The 14,791-nt window shown below is 39.0% G+C and overlaps 1 pseudogene; it reads right to left on the reverse strand.

The window, feature by feature from the left end:
* Window positions 1-14,791, reverse strand: part of LOC140858754 (CBL-interacting protein kinase 8-like) — a 54,146-nt pseudogene that overhangs the window by 20,157 nt on the left and 19,198 nt on the right.

Below are 14,791 nucleotides of genomic sequence, written 5' to 3' on the forward strand. Positions count from 1 at the left end.
TAACAAAAAGAAAAAGAAAGCCTACGATATCTCACCGATTACCAATCAATCTCTTCTGCAACTGCATCAGTAGCTGCTATAGCTCCGATCTTCTGACCTTCAACAATAGCCAACTCTACTCCGATCGACGTTGGTACGATATACTCTGCAGTTGGGGCAAATTCCATAACAGTCGGTGCAGCTTCATCAGTTGGAGCAGTCGCCTCATTGGCCGGTTCTACTTCTGCTCCTTTAAGGGCTGGGATGGTGATGCTGCTCAAGTCCAGGTCCGAATAAAGCTTCCTGACCGCGTCCCTGCCGTCCTCATAGCCGACCTAGTAGGCCGCATTGCCGCCCTCGAGATTTTGTTCTTGAAGTCTACAGACCCCTTGTAATCCTCGATGGCCTGCTCCGCGCCTGACTAAGAACTTCCTGGGCCGACTTTGCTTCCTCTTTTACGACAGCCGACTTTGCATCGATCAGTGCCAACTGTGCTTCGGTGGCCCGATGCTTCTCCCACTCTTCCTCTAGCTCCTTGAAGAAACCGTCACGTTCCTTCCAGAGCCGATTGATCACATGTTTCTTCATCTTTATCCGCTCCTCTTGAAACTTGGCAAATTGTTGGGCCGACTCTAATTCGCTTGGGCCGACTCTAAATCGGCCTTCATGCGGGAGATTTCTTCCTAGTGCTTCATCTCCCGCTCAGTCGCCGCTTGAAGATGCTTTATAGCAATGGCTTTGTCAGTGTTTGCGGATGCAACCTTGTCAACCCATGACCGACGGAGATTCGTGATCACTCGGTGCCCTCTCTCCAGCACCGACATGTCGTGCGCTAGCTGAAATGGAAAAGAAAACAAGTTAGAAACAAATAAGTAGAAGAGAGGCAGATGGAAGATTGATTATCAACTTACACTGAGGATAGTCGGATAAAAGGATAAAAACATGTCGGCCACAGTCTGACTCTTGTTCTTCCGATCAATCAGGAGAAACGCAGCCTCTACCAACTTTTTCATCAATGCCGAATTCGACAAGATCGATTCACCGACGAGAATCTGCACATCGAAGATCTCTGTGAAACCTGTCGAAGCTCTATCGTCAGCCGAAGTCGCCGGTGCCTTCCCTCATTCCTGAATGGATGGCCGATCGACCGACATCCATTCGGGCGTAGGAGGCACCTGAGATATCATCGGCCCCAGATTGGCCGACTCTGATTCAGATGTGGGAGTTCCCCGAGATATTGTCGACACCATGCTGGCAGGTGGTGATTCGACCGATGGGAGTACTGACAGGGCTGATAGAGCGATGACCGGCTCAACGCTGGCGCTCAGGATGACTACCGACGGAATGTCGGTCTGACTCACCGCTATCGATGGTGTATCGGGCCGACTCTTCTTTGGTGCTTGAGACGGACCTGCACCAACAGCGGGCCTCTTCTTGGCAGCGAACTGTCGGATATCAGCTGCCGAAACTCGCACCGAAGATCGCATAGCTATAAGCAAAAGATAACTCAGTCACAAAAGAGATTGAGTAAAAAGAGGCCAAGTGAAAAGTAAAAGACTGACTGAGCTATACCTACGGCAAGCACCGAACTAAGTCCGACGTCGTAGAAAGCCTACTCCGTCAGCAGCTCCGACTGCGAAGGGACCTCCATATCCTTCAGTTGAGAAAGTCTTCCCGATCGATGACTTTGACCCGACTATGTTCATTCGGGCTTGTCCTTGAATTTTTCTAGGTGAAAGGAAAGTCTTAAGGCAGGAAAGAAGAAACAAAGAAAAATTGGTTCTTTCATCCATGAATGGAAGAAGAAAGATCGGAGATAAATGGCAAACCTTTCCTCAGATTGAAAAACCACCAACTCTTGACCTTTGGGTGTGGATGAAGGATAAAAAAAGTACGAAAGAGTGAAGGCCGAGGATTGGTCGGGATCATGTGGCACAATAAAGCAAAACTAACGATTAGCCGAATGGAGTTCGGAGCCAACTGAGCAGGGGCAAATCCCATAATAATCAAAGAGATTCCAGATAAACTTCAGAATCGAAAAACGAAAACCGACCCGAAGATCCTCTACATAAATTACCACCTGGCCCAGAGGAGAACACACCCAACCATTCGGACGAGGCGTAAAGAACTGAAATTGCTCCGAGATGCAATATTGCTCCCAGAGCCGAACGACATTGGATTCAGACAAGAAAGAAGCTTCCACATCCAGACCCGAAAGAGAACCATCAATCGGATCACCCGATTGACTATCTCGAGGGGGCTCATTTACTTTAACCTTCCTCTTGCCCTTCATACTGCTACTGACCATCAGAAATGATGAAGAAATAAATTGAAGGCAAGAACGGAAAGAAAAGGAGAAACCTAATTGATAACTAAAAGAGACCGAAGATCACAAAAATACAGGAGGAAGAAGAAAACGGCCTCAACACCCATGAGAGAACCCTCATTTGCAAGGAAGCAGCAAACAAAGTTGTAGTAGAAGGCTTAAAGTAAAGAAAGCAGTCTTATATATAAGATCCGTCGACGACCGGAATAAATTCATTCAAATCGAGACTGTCCCAGATTTTGATACGTGACGATGTGTGGACCGACCATCAGTTGGATCTTTCAATGCACCTACCGTCTGATCATGCCACGTCACCACTATCCATATGAACAATTAGGAGCCAATAATAACTGGACGCATAGCGGCAATCGACTAGTCAAAATCCAATCAATCGGATCGTCTGGCCGCCTAACCGACTGCAGCATTAAATAGCCGTCCTCTCGAATCGACACTTCAATGATGATCGCACGACCATTGAAATGATAAAACGACTGGAGACCTTTCGATTTTTCAAGAGAATCATTAATACCTGCAGTCAAATCGACCGCAGAATTGGGGTTCGAGATATAACTCCCATCATCCAATGTATCAAGCCACATGTCAAGCAACGTGTCAAGTCACCTTGAATTTGGGAGTGGGGGGCAATTGTTGAGACAATCGAACCTGCTCCCCCCGATTCACAGTCGGTCAATGGACTGTGTCGGTGACTGACGATTGGCCATCAAAGCGGGATTGCTGAATGAGTTCCGATTCGACTACAACACCGACCTATCACCCAACTTTCAATCGGTCCAATGGACACGGACTACCGACTATCAATTGATAAGTCGATTAATTGTCAGCAACTCCCAATCGATTTTCTGATGGCAATGGTCATCCAACATGTCAAAATTATCGATATACAATCGGCACACTCAGATCACCGACATACAGTCGATATATCAGAAACTACCAGTACAAAAGGAACGTAACGGCTACATATACGATCATTAATGGGCGCTAACCATCCACCCCATGATCACATGGTGCCAGAATAAACGGGACCCACATGCTTAACCATTACAGACGGTTACCAATAGTTTGTCTATAAAAGGAAGATAAAGAAACAGTGATGATAAGACACTTCGGGGCTAATACTTTGCCACACTTTACATTCAACTTCCTATTCGACTACTCCCCACTAACTTAAGCATCGGAGAGTTCCCGCCAGACAACTCCGACCAGTGAACTTTCTTTTGCAGGTAGCTCTTCACCGACGACAAGTGCAATCGGAGATTGGCTGCAACACCAATAAAAATGTCAAAGAATCAAGTTACATTTAGTTGTCCGGTAATAATGTAATCATAACGACCTCTATGTACATATAAGTCAGATGCAGTTTGATGGAGCTAATAAGATATGTCGGAATGCATTGAAGGGCTGCAGGACTTGGGAATTCAGCTGGATGTATGTATGCATGTATAAGTCAGATGCAGTTTGATGAAGCTAATAAGATCATTGCATGGTTCATGTTATGGTAATCATGAATAGCAACCATGTCCAATGGGGGTTAGTCTAGGCACGAAGAAAAGTCATGAAGGTTTCCTTTTTCTTTAAATACAGTTGAGTTATGTAATCAGAATTTATACTGGAGAGTGAAGACATGAAATTTCGAGTTCGTTTTTTCGCCATAGAACAAGTGTGAGGCTCATAAGACTAGCTGTGTTCCTAGGTCCCAGAGTGAGTCTGGTATTATCTTTCCTATTTCTTTTCCCTGATTTAACTTTCTGTCTTTTGATTTCATATTTATCTAATGTTTAACAACTGATTCTATTTTCACTGTTTTGCCTTCCATATCAAATTTTAATCCTACTGATGAGCACATCCAAACCCTCTTATTCCCTAATTGAGGTCTATTTTTCTCTAGGTTTACCACATCCATTGTCAATTTTGCATTGAAGTTCTAACTTTCGTGGTTCAATTTTAATCAGGACACGTCTGAGTTGAATTTTCCCTCAAATTCAGTCGTAAATTCAGATAGGTCCACTTTGTAGGCCACTACACTACAATTCCATGAAAACTAAATACGAGGATTAGCATTATACGAGTACCAAGTAACAATATATAATTTATGATATATACAGTACGAAAATAAAAATATCGTTAGACATGTCTCATCTAACTCCATATAAGACTTAACCTAACATGTAGCAGATCTAAGCTTAGATCTTGTGGGCACATAACCCCTAAAAAGCCTTTTACATGCTCAAAGAAATGAAGAAACTGTTCCCAGTATAATGGTAAATTGAAAAATAACCTTAAAAGAAGCATCTATGACCAGTTCTCATTAGTTTCAGCCAAAATATGCTGAACAACCGAAATTTCTGTTTGGGCTGAAGAAGACTAAACCTAAGTTTGGAAGGCTTAGCTCCATTCTATTTGATGAAGAAGATCAGTTTCAACTGAAACTTTAAACCTTGAATCTGGACTGGTAATAAAGAAAGGGGTGTAAGTATCAGAAAAAATATAACCGATTCAAGTGTTTTGTCTGCTTGTTGCATGTTGATTTACAGGTATCCAATTTTTCTATAGTTATCATACTTTAAAGAAGTAGAGCAATAAATATAACTCCTGCATCAAAGAGAAGGTAATTAAGTCAAACAATCTCTGCAAAGGTATAAGCTGTCGCTTTTGGCCTCTGCTCAAAAGCTAAAGAAATAAATCCATTAGGAGTGCTGCTAAGGGATATGCCCACTTTAGTAACTATCATCATTTTAAGGATACACAGCTACATGCTCAAAAAATTAAGAAAAAAATTCTAAGGTTACAGAAACTTATTAAAGAGTTTAGCAGAGTTTCCTTAATAATTACTTCAACTACAATATAGCCATATCAAATAAGATCTCTAGTATGTCCCAAGTAATTAATTCTTTCATATACATGCACATGCATATACGTATAACTAACACTAGATACCTATTTATAAGAAAGTGGCTGACCGGTATTTTTATATGCTTATACTGAACTAGGTTTTAGTAGAGGGTGATTTTGTCACGGTAAAGTCCCTTTTGGATGTCCCCAACAATATATTAAGAATGATGTTTGGCCTGGTCAGTTAAGCAATTGCACCGATTTCTTTTACTTCCTTCTGTTCTTCTTGCTTCTATTTTCTGTTATTCTTTCTTGCTCCTTTCTTATTCTCTCAATACAAGAACAATTAATTTTCATCTGTTGAGTATGATCGGCAAGATAAAGAAGGCCTCTAAAGTCTATGATCATGGAGATTGGATCCAAATCAGTTGCATCTAAATATAGATCCAGTATGTACCAATAATAACTGCTGATATATCACCGGAATCATGTATGTACAAAACATCCACATACATTTGTTCATTGTCAGAAGACTCAGAACAAAACCTGCAATAATGAGACTAACCTTTATTTAAAATGCATACCTGTCTCCTGTCAAACAATGCTGAAAGGTTTAGCCCTTGGGAGAGGATAATTAGATCAAATGCATTTAGAATTAAAGGACCCAATCCCTCATTCCTCGATTGCTCGCTTGCCTGCTGATATTCCAAGAGTCCATAATCCAAAATGAGGTGCAATTTCTATGATTAAGAGAATACATCACATTAACTGCACTTTGAAAGCTTACCAGTATTCAAGTTACAAGTTCATTGTGCATAGCACCGACACAATCAAATGATTTGTATACTAGGGAAAAGAATGTCATGTCAAGAAGGTAATAACAAATGATTTGTAAACTATGGTAATAACAAATGATGGTAATTATAGGTGAGAAGGTAAATGTTTCAACAGCTTAAAAGCTTATTGAAATCAAGAGCAGCAATTAGGGTCTCAAAGCATTGCCAATAGAAAGAGATCTAATCTGTCTTCATTTGTAGAAAGCTTTGTCATTACACTATTAAATGACTTTAGTAGTTTGTGATAGAATCCTAGGCCCAAAACACTCCTATATCAAATCCAAGGCCCAATAAACCAAATTCATGAGTGCTACCATCTTCAATAGGCCAATTTAGCCAATATATTGATACAAACAAACAAATATATATATATATATATATATATAAATATCCCTGCATGTGATGGTTTGACCATTTGCACTTACAACCCCCACTTTATCCGATAACTATGTCAGTTCTCAAGATAAAATCATAATGCTATTCAACACATTACCTAGTTCCACATCTCGTGTGAGGACCCATACAGGCATGTGATTAGTCTCATAAGGAAAATCTTGTGTATTTATATAGGATCAAGGAACCAAAATAACACTTCTTGACTAATTTTTTTGGATGAGGTCTTGAGTTATTACAAATGATATTAGAGCCAAGCTAGCTCATAGTCTATATGGACTAAGGAATACTACAATAAGGGCTCTTTTGGGACCTTAGATCGATCGTGGTGTTTTTGTTTGGATTTAATTGATTTTAGACCCCTAGTCTGGCGAGAAGGTCTCAGTTTAAATGTCGAGGACCCATGTAGGCGTGTGTTTATTCTCATCGGTTGTGTAGTTGGATGCCTATACATGACCAAAGAATCTAAATAACACTTTCTAGGTAACCTTTTTGGGCGAGATCTTGGGTCATCACATATTGGGATCCAAGGTCTGATTAAATACAAAAGAAACCTTTATTGGCACAAGCACTTTGAATGATAATATATTATATATTAACTTTATGTATGACATGAACATTTAGAAATCTCTTTTAACAAATCACCAGTGGATTTATTTTGTCTAACCAATCCTCATTATCTAGTCTTTCTATTCTTCCTTGGGCAAAGGATCTCTTAGGCCTTAGCAACTAATTTGTCAATAAATGTCATAATCACCCAACAAGCCAATGAAAAACTCATTTGTTTCATGTAGCTTGATCATTAGTGACTCCGGAGTGCCTAGGATTCACGTGGCATCGCACAGGTCCTACGTCCTGGCCGCATGGATCATAGGTTCCATATGCACAAGTTAACTAGTTTTTGATGATTAGTTATCTTCTTGTCTCAGTTGGAAAAGTTTAATGCTAGGTATCATGTACCATATCAAACATCTCATGCTTGCACGAAAAAACCCCAAAAATGCATAAATAAATAAATAAATAAAATGATGTATTAATGCCTCAAAAGTGATCTCATGCATCACACAATGGCTTTATAAAGGCATGATCTTTGAGAATATTTTCTTCTAGAGAATATGTATGTAGGTAGGCTCTTTCTCTATGCTTGTTTCATAAAATATATCAATATTGGGTTTGTATTGCTAGAAGGAGGATGTTCAATGAGACAATAATGCTTTCTTTTTTCTATGAAGAAAGGTTTGGCTAAGTTGGCCCATTGAGGATAATTGTCGCATGTGGCTTGAAAAACATTATGCTCACATGGAGTGAATCTCTGATGGATACCCAAATTTACTCTTAGTATCTCATCTTGCCATGGCAATAATATTACTAATAAATAGAACGAGGAGTAGAGACAATTCAAGAGTAATAAGAATAAACTTAAGCACAGACAGGTGTAATAAAGACAAAAAGAGGACTATAACCGTATAATGACAAAACCAAGCATAATTTTTCTGAAACTCCTGAACAGCAAATACTGAGATTGCTTGATGAAAAAAACTAGAACAAATTAATAGCATCAAGCAATCCCAATGCCATGTATTTGTTGCAGAGACAATAATGGCTACCAATTGTTATTAACAGTCCTCTTTCAAAAACATCACATGATTTGTTTGAATAAGAGTACAATCACCAATGTATATGGTAATCACATGGATTTCCACATTAAGATGACAAATGCTGCATGCATAGAGAAATGCTTTATGTGCTATAGAGAGGCTTTTTACCTCATGCTTGCCTTCTTAACTGTGAAACAGGCACAAGATAGGCACTAAACCTATTTTAATAGGTTCGAGGAAAAGAGAAACAGATACACAAGGAAGAGAAGAGGAGAGATGTCAGTGGAGATGGAGAAGAGAAAAATGCTACATGACACTCATATAGACCCTGGAATCATTATTTTATTACTTGGTGGGTGGGGCACTAATTAGTGCAAATTTGACCGCATTGCTTTCCCGAGTGAGTGACTCGGTGCATAATGGATTTGTGCTAATTCAAGATCAATAAAAGGCCAAAAAGAAGACACGAAATATATCTCGAAAACACAGCAATAAATAAAGGCATATCACAACAAAACATTGTAGAAAAACTTCTCGTCATCAACAAGAAATGGTGATCTAGTCACCAAAATCAACCATGTCACTCAAGCATTTGTCCTTGAAGAGAATTCCAATCCTTTGCCCCACCCACTTCAGGTACTGATTTTTGACATTTCAACTGTTGGACAAATTTGTATCCGAGAACGATTACTCCCTTCATGTACTTAAAAAAAAAAAAAAAAAAAAGAAAGAGAGAGAGATTACTCCCGTTTTAAAAAGACTTCCGAGTCTTTCCAGAGCTTCTTTCACATATTAATAACATATCTAAAGGTCATCTTCATTTAGATCTTTTTCATTGTAATCTCTTTTTTATAGTTATATAATAGTAGTAATTGATGAGATAAGAACAAGGTTGAAAGCCAACTAGATTATTCATGAAATTCAGGCTTTGAGTGCAAGCAGGTGATTGTTGGAATAGACATATACCCTAAAATCCATGGATGTGGTGAACAAATTTCTTTTTTGTATACACTTATATATAAGGTATTTAGTATGTCTTACACATTGGCCCTGAGCTTAAAAGGAGTCCGCAGATGTCCCCAGCAGAATATCCAAGTGGACGGTATCTGGACATTTCTATTTTACTGGCACCATTGGACAGTGCGCTCGTATGAGTGCTGTTATAGACAATGTCTGGCAATGGATTATAGTAGTTACTCATCACAATACTTTAGGGACTTTACACTGACATGTAGCTGACTAGTTGTGCCTCACATTGAATTGATATACATCATAAATTTGTCTTGGGTCCGCTATTGCAAAACAAAATTTAGATGCCATATCTGTGACATGCAAGTGGTCCCATAACCTGAAGAGCATGGCTACTCATTGTGGCCTGTCCGTTAACCAGGCTGAAACCATATATCTTTCAGGACACCATATTTATGTACGTAGCTGATCTGGTCATTAGATCTAATTATGAGGATCAAAAATGCCCAGCAAGGAATCCGTCTATGGCATTTATGCATTTTCACATAGAGGCACAACTTGACAAAGAATCCTAGATCCAGCTGCTTTTTGTCTGGCTTAATGGATGTTACATCGCATATATCCATTTTCTATATACAAATCATTTGTCAAGGTTTTGCATGCATCTATTTATTTTCAGTTTCATGTCTGATCTAATCTAGGGTATTAATGGTCATGGATTGAACAATGATTAAATTCGCATCAACCATCCAACAATAAATGAAGATGGAGTGACTAAATTGCAAGACCATGTGTGCAAGGAAGATTTTCTGTCATTTATCACTGTTTGGGATTGACATGATTATACTTTTTCATTTGTAAGCATGTCAATCCACTTATGCTATTGTTCTGATCCCAATGCATCCATTGAGTAAGAAGGCACTAGGTATAGAAGACACGCTAGTTGACCTAGAACCTTGCTCTCCCTCCCTCCCTCAATCTTGTATCTTTGCCTCTCACCTTTAGAGTCCAACTTGCACTCATGACCGCTGGACGAGTGTGATCATCCCTCTGTATATGGGAGGCCTTCCCACCCTAGGGAGTGGACGTACAATATTTCTCCAAGAAAGGAAAAAGGGAAAAAGAGAATATCAAGAGCTTTTGTTTCAAAGTACCAGGGGCAAGGCCTGCATAATTTGCTCGTAGAAGGTTTTTTGCATCTTCTTGTTCCTATCTGTTTTCTACAGGCATCAATTTGCTCGTGCATACATGCTTATCTGGTATTGCTCTGTGATTATTCAAAAAGAAAGGATCCTTAATCTGCTTGCAGCGCACACTAAGGTCCATCAAGTTCATCACAAGCTTACATGATATTCATGAAATTGCCAATAGTATGTTAAGTAAGCTACAATGCATGCCATGAAGTATCCTAAAGAGTTATTGTAGCTCACTTTACTGATGAATAGTTGTGTAGTTGACTGTCTAGTATCTATTCGTTAATGAACTTGTAAAGACCCAACAGACAGTAGCTTATTTTCCCATAGAATGGAAGCCATAGGGAAAATAAAAAATATCAAGCAGTTTTCACCGAATATCAAACATTAAAGAACTGAAGATATGAAATATATATATATATATAGTGCATCATTACAGCTCATAGAAAAAATGCTGTACCAAAAATGAGGACACATGAATTCTTTTGTCTGACTCCACTATTGTAAATTTCCTGGTACATATATTGTGAGCTAAAACTTAAAATCTACTAATCTAATCTCTAAGATCATATTCTTTCTTTGAAAAGCAAAGTCATGACAGGCCATTTAGAGATTTAGAAATCCTTACCTCAGGATCGTCAAAAACAGCATATACATCATCAAGGTTAACATCCTCATTTTCAACTGGTCTAACGGGCACATAATTCTTCCTGAACCATTCATTGCATCTGATTTCTTCTATTCTAATACGCTGCCAAATTTGAACAATATAGTCAGTCAAAAGTTGAATTAATTAACAAGTAAACTACCATTTTACCCATGAGAACATGAATTGCTATAAAAAAAAAAAAAGCAGCAACTGATCACATTAGAAGCTCATATATTCAAACATGGGAGGCAGAAAACAGTTAAGTTCCATCATCATGTGGCCAATCACCTTTCCTTCCATGTTACAGCAAGACCCAATCAGCTTATCACACAGTCCCACCATGTTCTATTAGTTTCACACACCTGAGCACCCATGTTGATAATACTAACGATCATAGAGAACTTGGTCTAGAGCAAGAACGAGTGATAAAGGATGATCGGTATACTCAAACCCAACTTCTCGATAAGGCTTGTCTTCTTTGTTTACCCATCTTCAACTCAAGGACCTAGAAGCAAACTAAATACATTGGATAATGACTTCCATGAGAAACTACATATTTTCTAATTGGTAGGTCTTTTGGAATTTAAAAAAAAAAACATTTTCAAAACCCTAGATGATTTATAATAGCATGTCGCAAAGATCGCCGACTTGGAATCAAACACCTCACTGGCTGGCCTGCGGTACAAATCGATACCAAGCCTGAACTGACATGGAAACAAGGAATGAATTAGGGAGAAAAAGATAGAAAAATAGGAGGAGGAGGGAAGGAAAGGGAGGCCGGCAGAGACGTCGGCAGTGGCCACCGGAGGGCTGTCGAGGACCGCAAGAGAAAATGAGGAGAGAGAGAGAGATAGAGAGAGGGGAAGGAAGAGGAGAGGAGGGAGGGGAAGACCGCAGGGGGACCGTCAGGTGGCCGTCGGACGACCCTATTTTGAATCCACAGTGGCTATGGGGGTATTTTGGGCGGTCTAGCAACTACGACGGCCTCTCTGCCGCCTTCCCCTCTCTCTATCTCTCTCTCTTATCACTTCTCACAGAGACCCCAGAGGCTTGGCGGCCCTTCGACAGCCTCGACGGGCCACCGCCGGCCTTTCCCTTTCCTTTCCTCCCCTCTTCTCTCTCTCTCTTCCTCTCTTTCCTTCTCCCTTGCATTGTTTTTGTTCCAAATCGAACACCTAAACCTAAATCGCACCAATTAGCCGCCAGTACGGTTTAGCATGCCCCCAACCAAGTTCGGTGAACTATGGTATGTAGAACCTCTTTTGTATCTTCCCCTGCAACCTTTAATAAATGTACTCGATTATGCCAACAAAATGAAAATGAAATTCTTAAAGGTAGTTAACAAGTCAAGTTTTTAAATTTTTAACCAATAAGGAACTACCAATATTACTTGATGAGCTTAAGTGCCACAACTTCTACTTTTAGATCCATGGCTTGTCATCAATGATTGTTTCATTTAATCAATTAATTCTTTTGGTCAGCAAAAATAAGAAGCATGATTTATTACCACATGAGAATAGATGATTATCATAGAGCATAAAGCATGGATATGTAAAAGATAAAATGAACTTGTCCCTGTAAGAGATAAATCTCTGCGAAAACAATTAAACTAAAACATTTCAGATGCTCTCGCGTAGGCCCCAGTTAATTAGGCAGCTATTTTGTATGCCACCCAGCAGCCTAGTGGGTAGCAAGCTATTCAACTAGGCAATTTTAGATTATCACCTGGCAAGCCAAGTATTAGATGGCTCTAGATGTAAGGCAGGTCAGGTGGACTTGGTTATAAACCCATGTCCTTGCAGCCATATGATCGGTACATGTTTCTTTGGTTATCACTTACAAGTGGCAAATCTCACTAAATATCGATCTATTGGTTATTTTCAGATTTTATAGATTAATATGCTATTTGGCAAAGCAGCTTAATGCATTAACCTGCTTGGATGACTAAGCATGTTTAACATTTTTCATGATTGATTATTGTTATACAGTTTGTCAGGAAAAATTGTTACATTACTGATTAGCATGTCATATTACACCAAAATAAGTCATCAAATACATTGCATGTGTCTCAGTTATTTAATATTGTTCTTATTTTTATAATTTATGTATATTTTCTTGTTATTTTTATGCAATGAATTTCTGTTAGTCTCATCTGTAAATGATCTACCATGGTGCTTGCTTGCAGCCAGGTGTTCAATAGTATGCTGGTCACCAGCATATCACAAACACCTTTAGAACATTGGTTAGCACATACTTGATCCAACATCATGTAAAAACCTTCTTACTGACTATGCATTCCAGGGGAGGAGGGGAGGGGCATACAAGATTTACTTGTATAAAGAGACTAGCTTAGAAGCATAGTTGTTTGCTTGTATCTATTTTTTATGCCTGTTTTTTTTCCCAGTCCTTAAAAATAATGTCACCTATCAAATAAAATAACACCACCAAAATCTAACTGTAACAAACATGCATTGATGCAACTCCAATATGTTAATAGAAACAATGTTCTCAACAAGAATGTTTTGAATTTTTACCATAAAATAAAAGCACCTTTCATATCTTTTGGCCCTTTCTTTTTAGTACTGCACTGTTACTTTAAAAATAAATAAATATTTTGAGATAGATTATTAGGGTCCACTATCATAAGCTCCAAAACCTTTCCCCATCTACATGCTCTCAGCTTTATAAATCTAATTGTGGTCCATCAAGATCCGAAGAAGTGCTTTAACTGGCTCTAAATCTGAAATCAATCTGTTACATAATACCAATTTTAACCGAATGCATCTCAGGGAAAGAGAGGTTTGCCATGAATCTCAAAGAGCAGGCAAAGGAACCACCATCTTTGTTTCACAATTTAAGCTCATGCAAACCAGGAGCAGACCTCCAAGGTTTACTTAGACCAATACAGAATCAAGATAAAAGGGGAAGATAGCTGTCTGCAAAAAATACAAGCCAAAGATCAAAATTGAGTATAGAACAAAATCTAATGATTGGATAAAATTTGATTACACATCAACATAATATGTTTATTATATTACTGTCAACATCTAATAATGAACTTATAATATCTAAATAGTACATATAATCCAGTATTATCCAATAATTAGATTGTTATTTTACTGAATATAGCATCCTTTAGGAGTACTCCACCAGACCAGTGGATGTTCTTATATTAAGTAAACAATTTTGGCTGCCCTATTTTTTTGGCAACTGCTTAATGGTGAACAATGGCAGATTTTTATTTCTTTATCTTATTCTCTTTCTGATTTCCCCTTCCTTTTCAACATTGCAATCAGACTCCTGGGCTTGAGAATTGCAATCGAAATCATGGGCCAAGCCAACCTGCTAGCCATATAGGCCTAACCTGCCTAAACCAGCCTTGGGCTAAGGATAATCATCCAGCTGTAATACCCCCACTTTCTAGCATCTTATTTATGCCTATTAGGGTTGAACTAGATACATTATAGGATGTATCGATATGTATGCATAGGACCCACTTGGATGTTAATTTAGTCATGTAGGAATATCTTGGGAACGTAGGACTCTAAGAACTACAATACAATTACTACAAAAAGTATAAATCGCAAAGGTTCAAGGACCAGGTTGCAACCACTAAAGTGTTAAGACACTTCATTCTTACCTATTGAACAGCCATCTCAAACTTGCTGCTATCTAATGCTAATTTGAACTGGCACATCATTCTCGCCTCTACTAAAACAACCACCACATACTTATTGCCACCTCATGCGTGTTTGACAGCCACTTCACGGTTATCATTGTTTAAACAGCAATCTCATGCTTTTGCATGTCAGACACCAAGATGGCCATAGTTACACCTTGCTACTACCTAATGATGGCTGGAAACCTCTGCAAAATTAACTAGCTATATATAGGAGGGTACAGCCCCCTTTCCACCATTTTTGCTCCCCAAGAAAGTTGCAGCAACCTATAGAGCAGAGAACTAGTGAAGAAAAAAGAGAGTAAAAAAAGCAGTAGAA

The sequence above is a fragment of the Elaeis guineensis genome, chromosome 6 (assembly GCF_000442705.2).
Source record: "Elaeis guineensis isolate ETL-2024a chromosome 6, EG11, whole genome shotgun sequence".
NCBI classification, from domain to species: domain Eukaryota; kingdom Viridiplantae; phylum Streptophyta; class Magnoliopsida; order Arecales; family Arecaceae; genus Elaeis; species Elaeis guineensis.